Genomic DNA, 15267 nt, shown 5'->3' on the forward strand with positions numbered 1-15267 from the left:
ACAGAAAAATGAGCAAGTATAAAGCAAAGTGTAGCTCAAGATGTACCAAGTGATTCACAGCAGTGGAGGTTCTGCGAACAAAGCCACCCAGCGTTTGGGAGCAAAGCACCCAAGTATCCAGCCCAGACTCACTAGAAATCCACCCAATGTGTGGTAGTGGTGATAAGAGCTAATATCTTGACTCTGAAACCTGGATCCCACTCAAAATCCATGCAGAGCATGACAGATATGAAAGAAAAAGTTCATGAGCTGGCATGATGGAAAATGTTCCATGCCCCAATCCCAGATAATTTTAATGACTGCCCACTGATTACAAGTGTTGGATAAAGGTGTAACTCCTTGCCTCATGTATAAATGTCCTAAGGTTCCGAATTGTAACGATGAGGCTCAGAGAAGCAAAACACAAACACCAGAGATTCCAGCCAGGAATAAAATATTGGCTCTGCTCAGTTTTCCCACTGCGCTTAGGGTGAGCAGAGCCAATATCTCAAGCTTAAAACCAGGATCTATAGGAGACCCACTCACAGGAAGCACCTATGTGGATAGAAAAATCAGTAAACCTGAATCCTAGACTAGCTCAAAATCTGCCAACTGAATCACAGCAGTGTAGAGAGCTAGAATCTCATGACCTAAACCTGAACCAACCCAAGTTCCAAGTGGTCCAACTCAGAACTGGGGGACAAAACCACTTATGCAGACTCTCAAATGCAGACTTATTGGATGTCCTCCCACATCATTGTGGTGGGAGAAACTAAACCTTTGAATCTGAAATGAGAAACTTGTCAAGATTCACCCATAGTAAGTTGGCACAAAGCAAAAATTACCTACATCTTTAACCCTGGAGAAGTTTAGTCTGCACACCAAATGGCAGTGGTGGATAAAGCTAGAGTCTGAAGCCTCATTCATGATTGTCTCAATGTCCCAGATTATAGCCACATAGCTTGGGGAAGCAATGCACTTGAGTTTCCAGATAAAACTTAACGGAAAACCACCCAGTGGTGGACAGTGCTAATACACTGAGTCTGAAACTGGGATTTTTATGAGATCCAGGCACAAAATGACAGCAGTAGATGGAAACATTCCCACTCTTCAATCTGGACTACCTCAATGTCTGACAATCTAATTGCTGCAGGGGCCTGAGCAAGAATCCCAGACATTAAACCCAACTGCTCTGAGTTTCTAGGGCTGCTCACATAACCAGAAGAGCAAGGCACATAGCCTTCACCCAGAGTTACTGGAGATAGACCCATTGCATGGTTGCAGTGGACAAGGCCAAAATCTCAATTCAATTCATGGAGAAGCTTGAGTTAAGCCCACAGCATGTTGCTGTGTATATAAAAAAAAAATCTCAAGCATGAAGCAAACACTAGCTAAAGATCTGCCCAGTGAATTGCATCAGTAGATATAGAATCACATGCCTTAAGCCTGAATGTCCCACAATTCCAGGGGTGCAGACACACAGTTCATGGAGCAAATAACTTGCAGCTCCAGCCCATTTTCACTGGAAATCTGCCCAATGCATGTTTACAGTATTCACAGACAAAATCTAGAGTCTATAAGCATTCAAGTTTGGCTCATAGAATGTTGGCCCTGAACAGAAATTTTCCTGAGCCTTAAGCACAGATAAGCTTAATGTCTACTACCTGAATGGCAGTGGTGGATGAAGCTAGAATCCCACCCCTAAACCCCAAAGCGTGACTGTTGCAAGCTATTGAGTTGCACACACATAGCTTAGGGAAGCAAAGCATGGAATATTTCAGCCAGAGTTACTGGAGCACAATCCATTTCATGATTGTGGTGAACAGAGCAAATATCTTCAGTCTGAACACCACACTACAGATGTTGCTACAGCATGGCAACATGTAAAGAAATATATAAATAATATAAAAAGAAATAATCTTGAGCCTCAAACCCAAACTATCTCAAAATCTGTGCACAAAACCACAGCAGGGGATGGATCTAGAATCCCAGGCTTCAAGGCTGAACTGCTCAAACTTCCTGCATAAATAGCTACACAGTCAGCAAAACAGTCAAACTGCCACCCCCAAATTACTGGAGATCTACTCACAGCAAGTTGGTGGTAGACAGAGCTTAAATTTTGAGTCTGAAACCAGGATCTACTCAAGATGCAGTCACAGCATAGCAGCTGTGGATGGGACATTTTCCAAGCTTCAAGTCCAATCTCACTCAAGATCTTTGCACAGAATGCAGCTGGATGATTCAGCTGGAATGCCAAATATCAAGCCTTTACTGGACCAAATACCCAGGACCACAGCCATGATGCCAGGGTACAAAATATTCAAGTCTGCAGGCAAAAATTCTTGGTGAGTGTCTATAGAATGGCACCAGAGTGCAGACCCAAAGTTTTGAGTCTGAGGACTGAAACTACTAGAGTACCTTTTATTGACAGAAAATGTCTGAAGTCTTAAGCTCAGACTATCTCAAATTTGTGCATCAAATGACAGCAGTAGGGAGAGCTAGAATCCCAAATCTCAATCCTGACTTTGATAGGTTCCTAGGGCTGCAGCCATGTAGCTGGGGTTTCAAAGTACCTGAAGCTCCAGTCAAGATCCACTCACAGCATCGTGGCCATGAACAGAAAAACCTCTACCCTCAAGTCCAGAGTAGCTCAAGTTTTAACATAAATATGGATGCAGTGAACATAGTTACAATTCCAAGCCTAAAGCCTAAATGGCGTGAGTTACCAGGCTGTAGCCACACATGAAGGACAGGAGCAAAGCATTCAAGCTTCCAGCTCAGACTTAATGAAGATCTACCATCAGCTTTGTGCACTGGGAGAAACAAAAACCTCAAGTCTGAAGTCAGGACAAAATTGAGAGCCAGTCATAATCAAGCAGCTTAAACAGAAAATTCCAGAGCCTCAAGCCTAGACTGGCTCAAGATCTTCCAACTGAATGAAAAGGTTGGACACAGCCAGAGTCTTACATTTCAAACCTGAACCAGCCGTGTTCCAGGGGCTTCTGTCATGTATCTGGGAGAGCAAAGCTCATGAGCCCCTAGCTAAGACTTACTGTAGAATCACCCAGACCATTTTGGAGGTTGATGGAGACCAATCCTCAGGTCTAAAACTCAGACCCACTTGAAATCTGCCCTCAGAATGAAGGTATTGGGTGAAAAAAAAAAAAAAAAAACCTTGAAGACTAGAGTAGTTAATGATCTATCAACAGAATTGTGGCTGTGGACAGAGCTAGAATTTCAAGCCTCATGCCTGAGATCCCCAGAGTCCAGGTGCTGCAGCCATGCAGCTAGGGGAGAAAAGCACCCAAGCACTCAACCCAGTTTACTGGAGATCAGTACACTGCAAAGTGGTAGTTGACAGAGATAAAATCCTGAGTCTGAAGCCCAGTACCACTCAAGATCCTCTTATAACATGGTACTGTGGATGAAAAAGTGCCTGAGGCTCAAGTCCAGAAAATCTCATTTCTGCCCATAGAATAGGAATGGTGGATGTTGGGGGCACTGACCATTTCCTGCCCTGTGATTGGCCCTTTGCCCTGATTGGTGTGCCTTGGGTATCTTTAAGCTGATTGGACAAGTTTGACAGATAAGCCAGGGGCTTGGCAGGGGAGGGCGGGAGCATAATGGACATAACAGACATAACGGTTTTTAACAGAAGATCGGAATAAAGCGCCTTGGAGACTCTCTCTCAAGTGTTGGGTGATTTCTTCCGCGGGATGGGAGGACCCCCAATAATTGGTGCTGTGACTTGGATAGAAGACAACTGGGGCTGTGAATCAGATAGAAGTCAGCTGGTGAATGCTAGGAAGGTAAGCTGAGCAGATTGCTCAGAGAGCTGCTTACAGTGGGAATTAGGTTACAACTGAGCTTTTGCTCAGGAAGCTGCACTATGCAGCGATGTGCACGTCAAGCTAATGGGTCTAGCGATGAGTCAAGTTCGCAGGGTAGTGACCATTAAAGCTCGGGTCTAGTGACCATTCAGATTATTTAGGTTCACTCATGATCACGTTTACCGCCCAATTACAATCGAGTTTACCACCCACTCACGATCGTGGTTAACTATCGGTCAATTTCAAGATTTGACAATCGGTCAAGTTTGCAGGTAAGCGAGGATCAGAGGTGTTAGAAATATGGCCAATTTAACTTCTTCAGTGCACATGCAGCCTTTATTGCAGAAACTGCTGACAGTGCTGTTGTTTTTGCAAACTGTGCAGAGGATCGCTCTGTGGTTTCTGGAGGAGGGTCTTTTGATCTTTCCAAAATGGGCACACTTAGACAGAGACTTAGCTCGGGCAGAATGGCAGGAACCCATCCCTCCAGGAACAGTTAGGTTCTGGACGTTGATTAAATTTTGCCTGACAGACGGCAGTGATAAATTCAAAGGACTAATACAGGAAGGTGAGAAAGTCTTATGGAGATGCAAAAAAAAAAAAAAAATCAGAATGGATGGTTTAAAGACCTTCATGATTTCCAAAAGGTATTGGAGCATGTTAATTGAATCTGACCATATTTTTGTATTATTAGACAATGCCAAAAATGTGTCCCATTTTCAACCCAGCCTTGCTTTGAGGTTAATTACCGTGGTCTTATGCCTAATGATATATGGCAGATGGATGTTACCCATGTTCCCAGTTTTGCTTGGCTTTTTTTTTGTTCATGTCTCTATAGATACCTGTTCTGGGGTTCTTTATGCCTCAGCTCATACAGGGGAAATGGTTCAAGATGTTATATCTCATTGCCTTCAGGCTTTTGCAGCTTGGGGAGTCCCCCAGTGTTATAAGACTGATAATGGACCTGCCTATACAGCCAAAGCATTTGATAAGCTTTGTCTGGATTTGCGATTAAACCTCCACTGGCATCCCATATAATCCCATGGGCCAGGCTCTGGTAGAGCGTGCCCATGCAACTCTCAAAGCATTATTAATAAAACAAAAAAGGGGGAGTAGGAGCCACCCTATATCCCAATAGTCCCAAACATCAATTGGCTTTGGTTACTTAATTTTTAATTTTTTGATTTTGGATTTGGATGGCTGTTCTGCTGCCGAACGCCACACTATTGGTGCAGGCCTCTGCAAAGATTGGGTGATGTGGAAGGATGTTTTAACAAAACAATGGATGGGCCCACATCCTGTCTTACAATGGACATGAGGAGCGGTTTGTGTTTTTCCACAGGATTTTGATGAATCAGTGTGGGTACCAGAATGTTTGATGCGAGTGATAAAAAAGCTGGAGCAAGATGAACCTGTGGATGTGGTGGATGCTGAACAGCCTGATGTTCATTCAGATATTGAGAGGAGGCAACCAGAATCTCCAGCTAAAACTGCACCATTAAAGGGGTGCAGCAAATATTGCCTCGCTGTCTAGGGCCTTGGAAATGGCCCCCAGAATGGACTGCTGTCATAGTACTGTGACTCCTAGAAGAGTAGCATCTGGTCTTGCTGTGACCAATTTATTTCCTACCTGTTCAAATTCTGCCTTTGTGGGGTATAACTATACGTATGTAATCCTGTTCCATCTGTTTCTGCTCAGCCTTGGAATGCCTGGGTACTTTGCACTAGTAGGGGTGGGTGTTCAGATATATCAGCTTTTGCATTTATTGATAAGGTAGCGATAAAAATTGTAATTATTGTAGTAATAGTTCTAGAATATGGGAAGAAGATATTAAAGTTAATTTCAATTGTGATGTTATCTATAATGCTATTTATGTATGTGTATAAGCTCCATTTATGTTTATTGTTTCCATGAGTGCTAATGTTACCCTTTTGAATTGCTCTGTAGTTAAGTGAGCCTTGGAATGGCTCTGGCACTGCGGTGCTGGTACACATTCCACAACTTATTTCCATCACATGGGGACCTCTTGTGTGCTTAGTCTACCTGGAATGTGTGTCACTCCCTCTATTGTCACCAATTGTCCCCAAGCATTGAATTTGTCCAGGAAGTTATCCGCTATGCAATCCCCTAATGGAAGCTGGTTCATGCGATTTGATTATTTGACGTAGGAACTAAGATCCCAAATTATAGCCATAAATAGCACCAAAGTAGAGATTGCCACAGTAGAGCAAGGGACAAACTGGATACTAAAGGATCTTTCCTTTGCACGCCAATGGGCTGGTATAGTAGCCCTAGGCCTTATCTTATTAATTATCATTCTTTGGGGTCTGTGGATGCTTCATCCTTGAGCACAGCATCACCAGGAGTAACAGCAGCTGCTAGTCCAAGCTGTGCTTGCCCTTCACAACAGAGAATCCCCAGAAGTCTGGCTAGGCATGCTGGACTGGTAGCCAGAGATGGGTAAGTATCTGATATGGCTTCATCAACTTAAGACAAGCGCAACATTCCTAGCCACATGGTTAGCCCAAGACAGGTAAGGGGAGCCAGAACTAGGAACACCTAAGACAGGCACGGTCCCTTGCTTAATAAAACAAGAAGGGGGAGCTGTTGGGGGCACTGAACATTTCCTGCCCTGTGATTGGCCCTTTGCTCTGATTGGTGTGCCTTGGGTATCTTTAAGCTGATTGGACAAGTTTGACAGATAAGCCAGGGGCTTGGCAGGGGAGGGGTGGGAGCGTAATGGACATAACGGACATAATGGTTTTTAACAGAATATCAGAATAAAGCGCCTTGGAGACTCCCTCTCAAGTGTTGGGTTATTTCTTCCGTGGGACAGGTGGACAGAGCTAGAATTTCAATATCTCAAGTATGAATGTCCGAAAATCTCAGGTTGCAGCTACACAGATTAGGGAAGCAAAGCAAGAAAACTTTCAGCTCAGCCTTCTTGAAAACAAACCCAATGTGTGGTTGCAGTAGGCAGAGCCAATTGCTTGATTCTGAAACAAAGACCCTTTGAGATCTATCCACAGCATGGTGGCAGTGAATGAAAAAATTCCCCAGGCCTTAAATTGAGATTAGCTCATGATCTCTCCACTGAATGGCAGCAGTGAATAATGCTATAAACCCAAATCTCAAGCCTGAGTGCCCTGAGGTCCTAATGCTGCAGCCATGCAGCTCAGGGAGAAAAGTACCCCAGCCTGCACCCAAGACTCACTGGAGCTCCACCTAACTTATGGTGGCAATTGATGGAATAAATCGCTAAGTCTCAAGACCAGACAAGCTTAATTTCTACTCTCAAAATGACAGTAGTAGATAGAGTTAGATTCCCAAGCATCATTCATGACTATCCCAAGCCTACCAATCATTACCACATAGATCAGTGAAGCAAAGCACCAGAGCTTTCAGTGCAGACTTACTCTAAATAAATCCACTGCATTGTTGTGCTAGGCAGAAACAATATCTTGAGTCTACAATCTGGACCCACTTCAGATCCACTAACAGTGTTACAACCATGTATGGAAATATCCCCAAGCCTCAAGTCCAGACTAGCTCAAGATCTGTGCTCCAAATGTAGGTGGCAGTGGTGAGATTTAGAATCTCAGTCCTCAAGCCTGAATCAAACTGAGTTCCCAGAGCTACATCCACACAGTTGCAGCTGCAAAGCACCTGAGTTTACAGCCCAGACTTACAGGAAATTGGACCATAGCATGACAGCAATGAGTGAAACCAAAATTCAAATGTGAAGCCTGAACTAGAACATTCAAGATCTGTTGAAGAATGCCAGCAATAGACAGAAAAATAATTGTATGTCAAGCCCAGAGTAGCTGTTGATTTTTCCACCAAATAACAGTGGATTATACAATTAGAAATCCTGGCCCTCAAAGATTTGGTTAGAGATTGGCAGGGATAATTGGAACTGAAATTCCAATTTTTTTTTAAGATTTTTTTTTTTATGTTTTTGAAATTCCAATTCTTAAGCCTGAAGCTTAAGTTCACAGCCTGGCTGCTGAGGAAGCAAAGTTACTGAGCCTCAAAAGACTTACTGGCTATGATGGCAGTGGATGGAATAACAATCTCGAGTCTGAAGCCTGCAACAATTTGAGAATTGTCAACAGCAAGGTGGCACTGCATGGAAAAATTGCTGATCCTCAATTCTTAGAATCTCAAGATCTACCCATTAAATTGCAATACATAACAGAGCTAGAATCTCAAGCTTCAAGCCCGAACTGGCCCCTTTGCCACTGTTGCAGCCACATAGCTAGTGGATTAAAGCCCCAGAGCCTGCAAAAAAGCAATGATGATACATGAGCACAGCATGGTGTCAGAATGTGGAACTTAACCTCAATCTTGAAGCCCAGACTCATTCGAGAGACCCCTACATTATACAGGCTATGGGTAAAAAAAAAAATCTAAAGTGAAACACAATTTCAAGACATGCCCAGTGATGAAGGCTGAGGAGGGAACTACAGTCACAAACCTCAAGTTTGTAGTGACCTGAATTCTCCATGATGCAGGGACACAGCTGGTTCAACAAAGCATCAGAAATTTCAGCCCAGACTTTTATGAGGTCCACCTGCCACATGGTAGTGGTAGATGGAGAAAAATCTCAAGTCTGAAATCAGATATGCTCAAGATCTGCATATATGTAGCACCTGTGTACAGGAAAAAAAAACTTAATCAGCCAGAAGCCCAGAGAAGCTGAAATTCTACACAAGGAATGGTGGAAGTGGACAGTTAAAATCCAAGTCTTCAATCCTGAAACTGCCCAGATCCCCTGGCTGATGCCAGGCTGCTCAGGGACCAATAAACCCAAGCCTCCATACCAGATATACTAGATACTGATCCAATGTATGGCTGTGGTGGAATGAGCCTATATCTTGAGTCAGAAGACCATATATGACTTAGTTCCACCTTCAGAATGGCTAGTGAAAATTTGGAGCCTTAAGTCCAGACTAGATCAAGAACTGCCAAGGCAATAATAGAATAAATGGAGCTAGAATTGCAAAAATTATTGTGACCTACCACAAGATTCTGCTGCTTCAGCCATGACTCAGAGGAATAAAACAATTGAGCCTGTAGCCAAGAATTACTGGAGATTCAAACACAAAATGGCACTGGTGTGAGGAGTCAAGTTATTATTTCTGGATCCAAACATTCTTCAGATCTGCCCACAGCATTGTGGCCATGCACAGAAAAACTCCTGAGCCTCAATTCCAAAAAAGCTCATGCTCTTTTAAGTGAGTAGCAGTTGTGGGCAGAGTTTCATTCCCAAGCCTCAAGCCTCTACCCCAAGCTGCAGTCTAGCATCCAACCCAGAATTACTAGAGTTCCAACAAAAGAATGGCATCATTAACTACAGCCAAAATTTAAAGGATAAAATCTGCGATTATCTTGAGATCAGACCAGAGTATGGTGGCTATAGTTGGAAAAAATTGAGAACTTCAATCCCAGAATAGTTCAAGAACTACCCAAATAATGGTGGTGGTGGACAAGAGTTTGAATCCCAAACCTCAAGCAAAATTGATCTGAGTTTCCACATCTATATCCACATCCTACAAGCTCAAGGATAGAAGCACACTATCCTGCAGCCCAAGTTTACTGGAACTCCACAAACAGCATGGTGGTTGTGAGCAAAACCAAAATCTTGAGTTTGAAGCCCAGAGATCTAAATACAGCATTGGGGCAATGGACAGAAATATTCCTGAGTCTTATACTGGAATAATTCAAGTGAAACACACCCAATGAGTTCCAAGCCCAACAGCTGAACTGGCCCTGTAGCAGAGCCTGCCAGCCATGCACCTGAGGGAGCAAAGCACCCAAGCACCCAAGCCCCCATCCCAGAATTACTGGCTTTCCAAACAAAACATAAAGTTGGTATGTGGAGCCAAAATCTCAAATCTGATGTCTGGACCACTTGAGATTCACGCACAGAATCAGTCCATTTGTAGAACTCAAATGAAAATGGAATAAATATGGCTCATTGCTAACTGCCACACTTCTCAATTTGTAACCCATGCTTTATTTGGTTGACTAGGGCTCACAGCTGAGCCTCCTATGTGACCTTCAACATGAATGGTTCCCAGTTCCCAAGGATTCAAGTCCAAGTCCAGTTATCTCAGGAATGTTGCAAAAGCCTGAATCCAGTTATCTGGCCTGGCAGACTGGAGGGGAGATGGGCACGGAATGCACAGCACCTCCTTTTTTACTACACTAAGCCATTGTCTATTGCTCCTATAAAAAACTGTAAATGTGCTGTTTGGTGCCACACTCTGTTGAGGGTTGTCAGTCCTGGTAAGTCAATCAGTTGCCTTGCTTCTTTCTCATTGTAATTATAGCTTTGTATTGACTGTCACTGGTGTAATATTCTGTTTTAGTAATCAGGTAGATGCAACATTTGGTGCATTGGTCGGAAAATTAAAAGGATTGAAGCAGGACCCTTTCTCCGGATTGCTCTATGGACCACCTTTTCAGGGAAAGTTAATGATCTGAAACAGGGCCCTTCCTCTGGACTGGAGAGGTAAAGCTTGGGGGTGCACCATCTGGAACAAAGAGGGCTTGCTGGTTGCAGAACCTATTGGGATGCTGGGAGACTCAATCTGGTTTGGTTTCATTTGGCAGGAATCCCACATTTGCGTGATTGCTTTGATCTGCTGACCTTAAATTTGTCTTTGTGCTGTGTCTCTGTGTTGTTGCTTCTTTGTTCAACATGAGTCAAAATCCAAGTACTTTGACCCCTCTAGACTTAGTGTTGTCTCATTTTAAGGATTTCAAAAAGACTGCCTCAAGTTTAGGTTTGTAAGTCAAAAAGTTGACCCTCAATACCTTGTGTGAGCTTGATTGACCTACAATGATTGTATCTTCAGAGGGCACCTCTTCTTTACCCATTATTGGTGCTGTGCATGCAACTGTCTTTACTAATCATGATGATTCCTTACATAGAGACATGCAAGGAGTTGTTTGCAAACCCCCAACATGGTTAAAGTCTTTTGTCTCCCCTGTACTTGAAAATTATATGCAAATTCTAACTCGCTGTGGTAAGAATGGCATAGATGTTAAGCCCTCACCTCACCATTACCTCCTTTCATTGGCCCCAAATGACAAGCAGCTATAGTCATCACTCTATGCATTTCCTCCTTGTCTAAGGAGGAAGGAGAAAGTGATACACATAAAGGTAGTGAAAAATATCTTAACTCATACTAGTTAAATCACAAAAGCTTTCTCCCATTTTGCAACATCTGCATGACAGGGCAATCTGTGTATGACAGTTACATCCCTTTATGGTCTATGTTCCCTTCTCTAGCAGTGGTGTATATAATTGAAAATTTCAAAACCCTTCTTTCCTGAAAGACCAAAAGCATTGGTTTCTCTTTTAGAAACTGAATTATACACGAACCCACCATGGGTGCTTTTTATCAGTTATTACAAGCTCTTTTTAGTCAAGAGAGAGAGAGATTTGGCATGAACCCAAGAAGCTTGTAAATTAGGGAAAATATGGATGGCCTATGGAAGATCTTGCCAATATTAAGACTATTTTTCCTTCAGTTCACCCCAACTGTGACCCCTAACACAGATCATGGTAGATGGGCATTAACCCTTTCTTGCCAGTCTTACTGTAAGGTCTCTGGGCAGCTGCAGCTGCACACCACCCCATAAACATGTCAAAGGAGACTGAAGTAGTGCAGGAGACTAATGAATTTCCCTCAGCCTTTTTGACATGACTGATGGAAGCTTATCGTACTTTTGCAGGCTTTTAGATAACCCTTAATTGATTGCTAGATTTCTTGGTGTTTTGCCTACTACAATCTTTTTGTATACATCCCAATTTACCACAGTTACAACATTTAATTCCATTTTGCTTTAGCCCAGTGTTCAATGCAATATGCAACACACTAGCCTTGTATCCTTCAGAGCCAATATCCATATATGATCTCATATAATTACTTAAGCTTCCTTCAGCTGTTTTAATTGATCAGAGGCTTACTGACAATCAGGGCTAGCATTCTCATAAGCTAATGTATGTAACAACAGATCCTAGACAACCAGCTGTGACATGGCCCAATATAGTCCTACTCTATAAACAGGAGATAAAATCTATATTAAGTTCCTTAGAGCCCTGCACCATCCTTATAAAAGAATGATGAACTTTTCCTGCATCCTCTTTCTGGTCCCAGGCTCTTATGCAACATTGTCGGACATGATTAATAGCTTAATTTTTGTACATCAACCGTGTCTGAACTCTCAGTTACTCTACAATCCCCAGCAATTGTCTTCAATTGTATACATGTTCCTGACCCCGGTGCTGTTTTTAGCACTTTCTCTCAATCCTCTGAGCATGTGAGAATATATCCAACAAGCTCCAAGTAGAAGTGGAATGATTCAATATGTAGATAAGGCTTTCTTCAATTTCTTAAAGACTTTGATATCCCATTCATTCCACTACTACTGATTAACCCTGCTTGAGTATTGTGGATCAGGTTTTGCTGCAGAGACAAGTGTGATAGTTACAGGATACATGTATAATGCTTATTTCCAAGCTGGAAGAGCTGATGGAGGAGATAAATGCAGCAGGAAATATGGTGGCTGTGGAATGGCTCTGTTTCATTTTTTCCCTCCTAAATCAAATTTATTTATTGCTTTAGCTGACCTGTGAGCCATGGACTCCAATCATTTAATCTCTTGCATGTCAATGTTGTCAAATCCTTTAGCTAGTTTTCTTTTTTTTTTAAAGATTTATTTTTATTATTTTTTCATTGGAAAGGCGCATATACAGAGAGGAGAGACAGAGAGGAAGATCTTCCATCCGATGATTCACTCCCCAAGTGAGCACAACGGGCCTATACTATGCCGATCCGAAGCCAGGAGCCTCTTCCGGGTCTCCCACGCGGGTGCAGGGTCCCAAAGCTTTGGGCCGTCCTAGACTGCTTTCCCAGGCCACAGGCAGGGAGCTGGAAGGGAAGCAGGGCTGCCGGGATTAGAACCGGTGCCCATATGGGGTCCCGGGCGTGCAAAGCGAGGACCTTTAACCACTTGCGCCACCACGCCAGGCCCTAGCTAGTATTCTTATATCCTTCAGAAGCTTTTGTACTGTATTTCAACAATCATAATATCTGATAGAGCTGTAGGTTTCTGCTTCTTTTTCTCTTGCATAGTAGTATATTTCTTTCTCTATCTTTTATTGATTGTTATAGTGTTCTTCAGTAATCACATTTTACTCCACTTTCAAGTCATCATCAGAATGCATATCTGACTCCCTCTCTGAATTATCATTAGACTGATGCAGAGCTTACCGCCGAGGATCCCCATTCTACCAAAGGGTTAGATTTCATTTTCGTTTTCTTTTTTTTTCCCTCTATGTTTGGTAGCAGAGACAAAGAACTGTCTCTCTCTCACTCTCTGCATATGATTTTGCAGGTTGTGATATTTTCATTTCTTGTGGGGACTCAATCTACATTCCATATCACTAATAACCTCCCCGGATGCCTCTGAATTTGACTGTAAGGGCTTAAGCATCACTGATATTAACAAACGCAAAGTCTAGACTTTTACAGGAACCATTTCTCCTCCTTGCTGTGACATCCTTAAAGCCCTCAAAACTTTGGAAAATAACTTGCAGTAAGCATACACATCCTTTTAGGGTGAAACCAGTAGTACTGATGACTCACAGCATAAAATAAGGTTTCATAAATGATGCAGTTAACTTTAGCCATCAATCCTTGAAACAGATCAATATATTGCTTCCTAACTGAAGAGGGGTTTCACATTATGAAATTCTGAAAGTTCACTTACCTTGAGTGTTTCATTTGCCTTTTAGTTTCTCACAGCTTTATCGGGTCCATGCTCATGACTCCAAATGTTAGGATTAATCAGACTATGAGAAGATGCCTAAGAGAGGAATGTTTCTATTAAACTACACTGCAGTCATAATCCGCACTTTCAGGATGATGCATTTTGTCTGAGAATACATCCTTTTAAACCAAAGAGAATCCAGGTGTCATACAAAGCTTTCATTTATCCTTACTTTATGTGAAGATAGCAATTGTTAAGTAGGGAGAAGACATTAACACAATGTCTTGTTATGCTTTGACTTGTTATTGTAACTCATGAATAATAAGAAGAAAAGATATCTTTGACACCAGGAACACTGTAGTTTCTTATTTTTAACCAGAGAGAGGAATGAAGGAGAGATAGAACTCAGAAGGTTGACAGTGCTCCAAAGTCAAAAGCCCAGATATTCTTGACCTACGAATAGCTCCCTTGTCTACCTGTTGGACTCAGCCCTTTCAGCTACTTTTCTCTAGTGGGTGCATGAAGTTAGAAACAGCATCTTAGACCACTTCAGGTTTAACTGTTATCTTAAGCTACTCTGGGTTTGATTTTTCAGGCATTCTTCCATCCACTGCCACAATGCTGGGTCCACATCCCAAGAAGCTTGGGTCTTGAGACTCATTTTAATTGGCTCTGCCCATCATCCCATGCCATGCACTGATCTCCAGTAAGTCCATACTGGAGGCTCAGGTGCTTTGCTGCCATTCCTGTGAGAATGAAACCTCAGAAATTAGTGTTGCCTCAGGCTTGAGGCTTGGGATTCTTATTCCAACCACCTCTGCCACTCTCTGGGTTGGTCTTGAGCTAGCCTGGGACTGAGGCTCAGGATTTTTTGCATCCACATCCACTATATAGTTGTCAAATCTCAAGCAGGCTGAGACTTCAGAGTGAAGATTTTGCATCACCCTATTGAAGTCATAAAGTGGGTGGATATTCAGTAAATTTAGACTGGCAAAACAGATGCTATTCTCCATGATCTATGTATCTTCAGTTGTGTGTCCCTGAGTTGATTCAGGCTTCGTGATTGGAAGTTTAGCTACACACACCTTTGAATGATGGAGGTCAGATCTTAAGCTAGACCAAGATGGAGGCTTTTGTATATTTTTTCCTCCAAGTCTACCTTGCTGTGGGGATTTCTCAAGTAGGGCCTGGTTTCAGATTCATGAGTTTAGTTCCACCATGTGCCATTATGTTGTAGTCAGATACTATGTACATCTGGTCTGGAGGCTTGGATGTTTTCTCCCCCAAATACTTTCCTACAGCCCCAGAAACACAGTCCTGTACAGGTTTGAAGTTTAAAATTCTAAATGTATCCAATGCCATAATTTAGCAGGAAAAAACATAAGTTACTCTTGGCTTGAGCCTCTGACTTTTAGTCCACAACTAACATGATGTAAGTGGATCTTGAGCATGTCCATGTTTCAAGCACTAGATTATTGTTACACCAATGGCTCCATGGCATGGGTAGAAATCCAGTTAGTTTGGACTGAAAACTTGGGTACTTTGTATGTTTGGCTGCATGGATGCAGCTTTGGAAACTCAAGATGGTTCAAGATAGATGATCGTGATCCTAGCTCTGCTCACTGCTGTAATTCAGTGCACAGATCTTGACATGGTCTAGGCTTGATGTTC

Source organism: Ochotona curzoniae, unplaced genomic scaffold (assembly GCF_017591425.1).
Source record: "Ochotona curzoniae isolate NIBS_2020 unplaced genomic scaffold, NIBS_Ocur_1.0 scaffold_1837, whole genome shotgun sequence".
Classification (NCBI taxonomy): Eukaryota; Metazoa; Chordata; class Mammalia; order Lagomorpha; family Ochotonidae; genus Ochotona; species Ochotona curzoniae.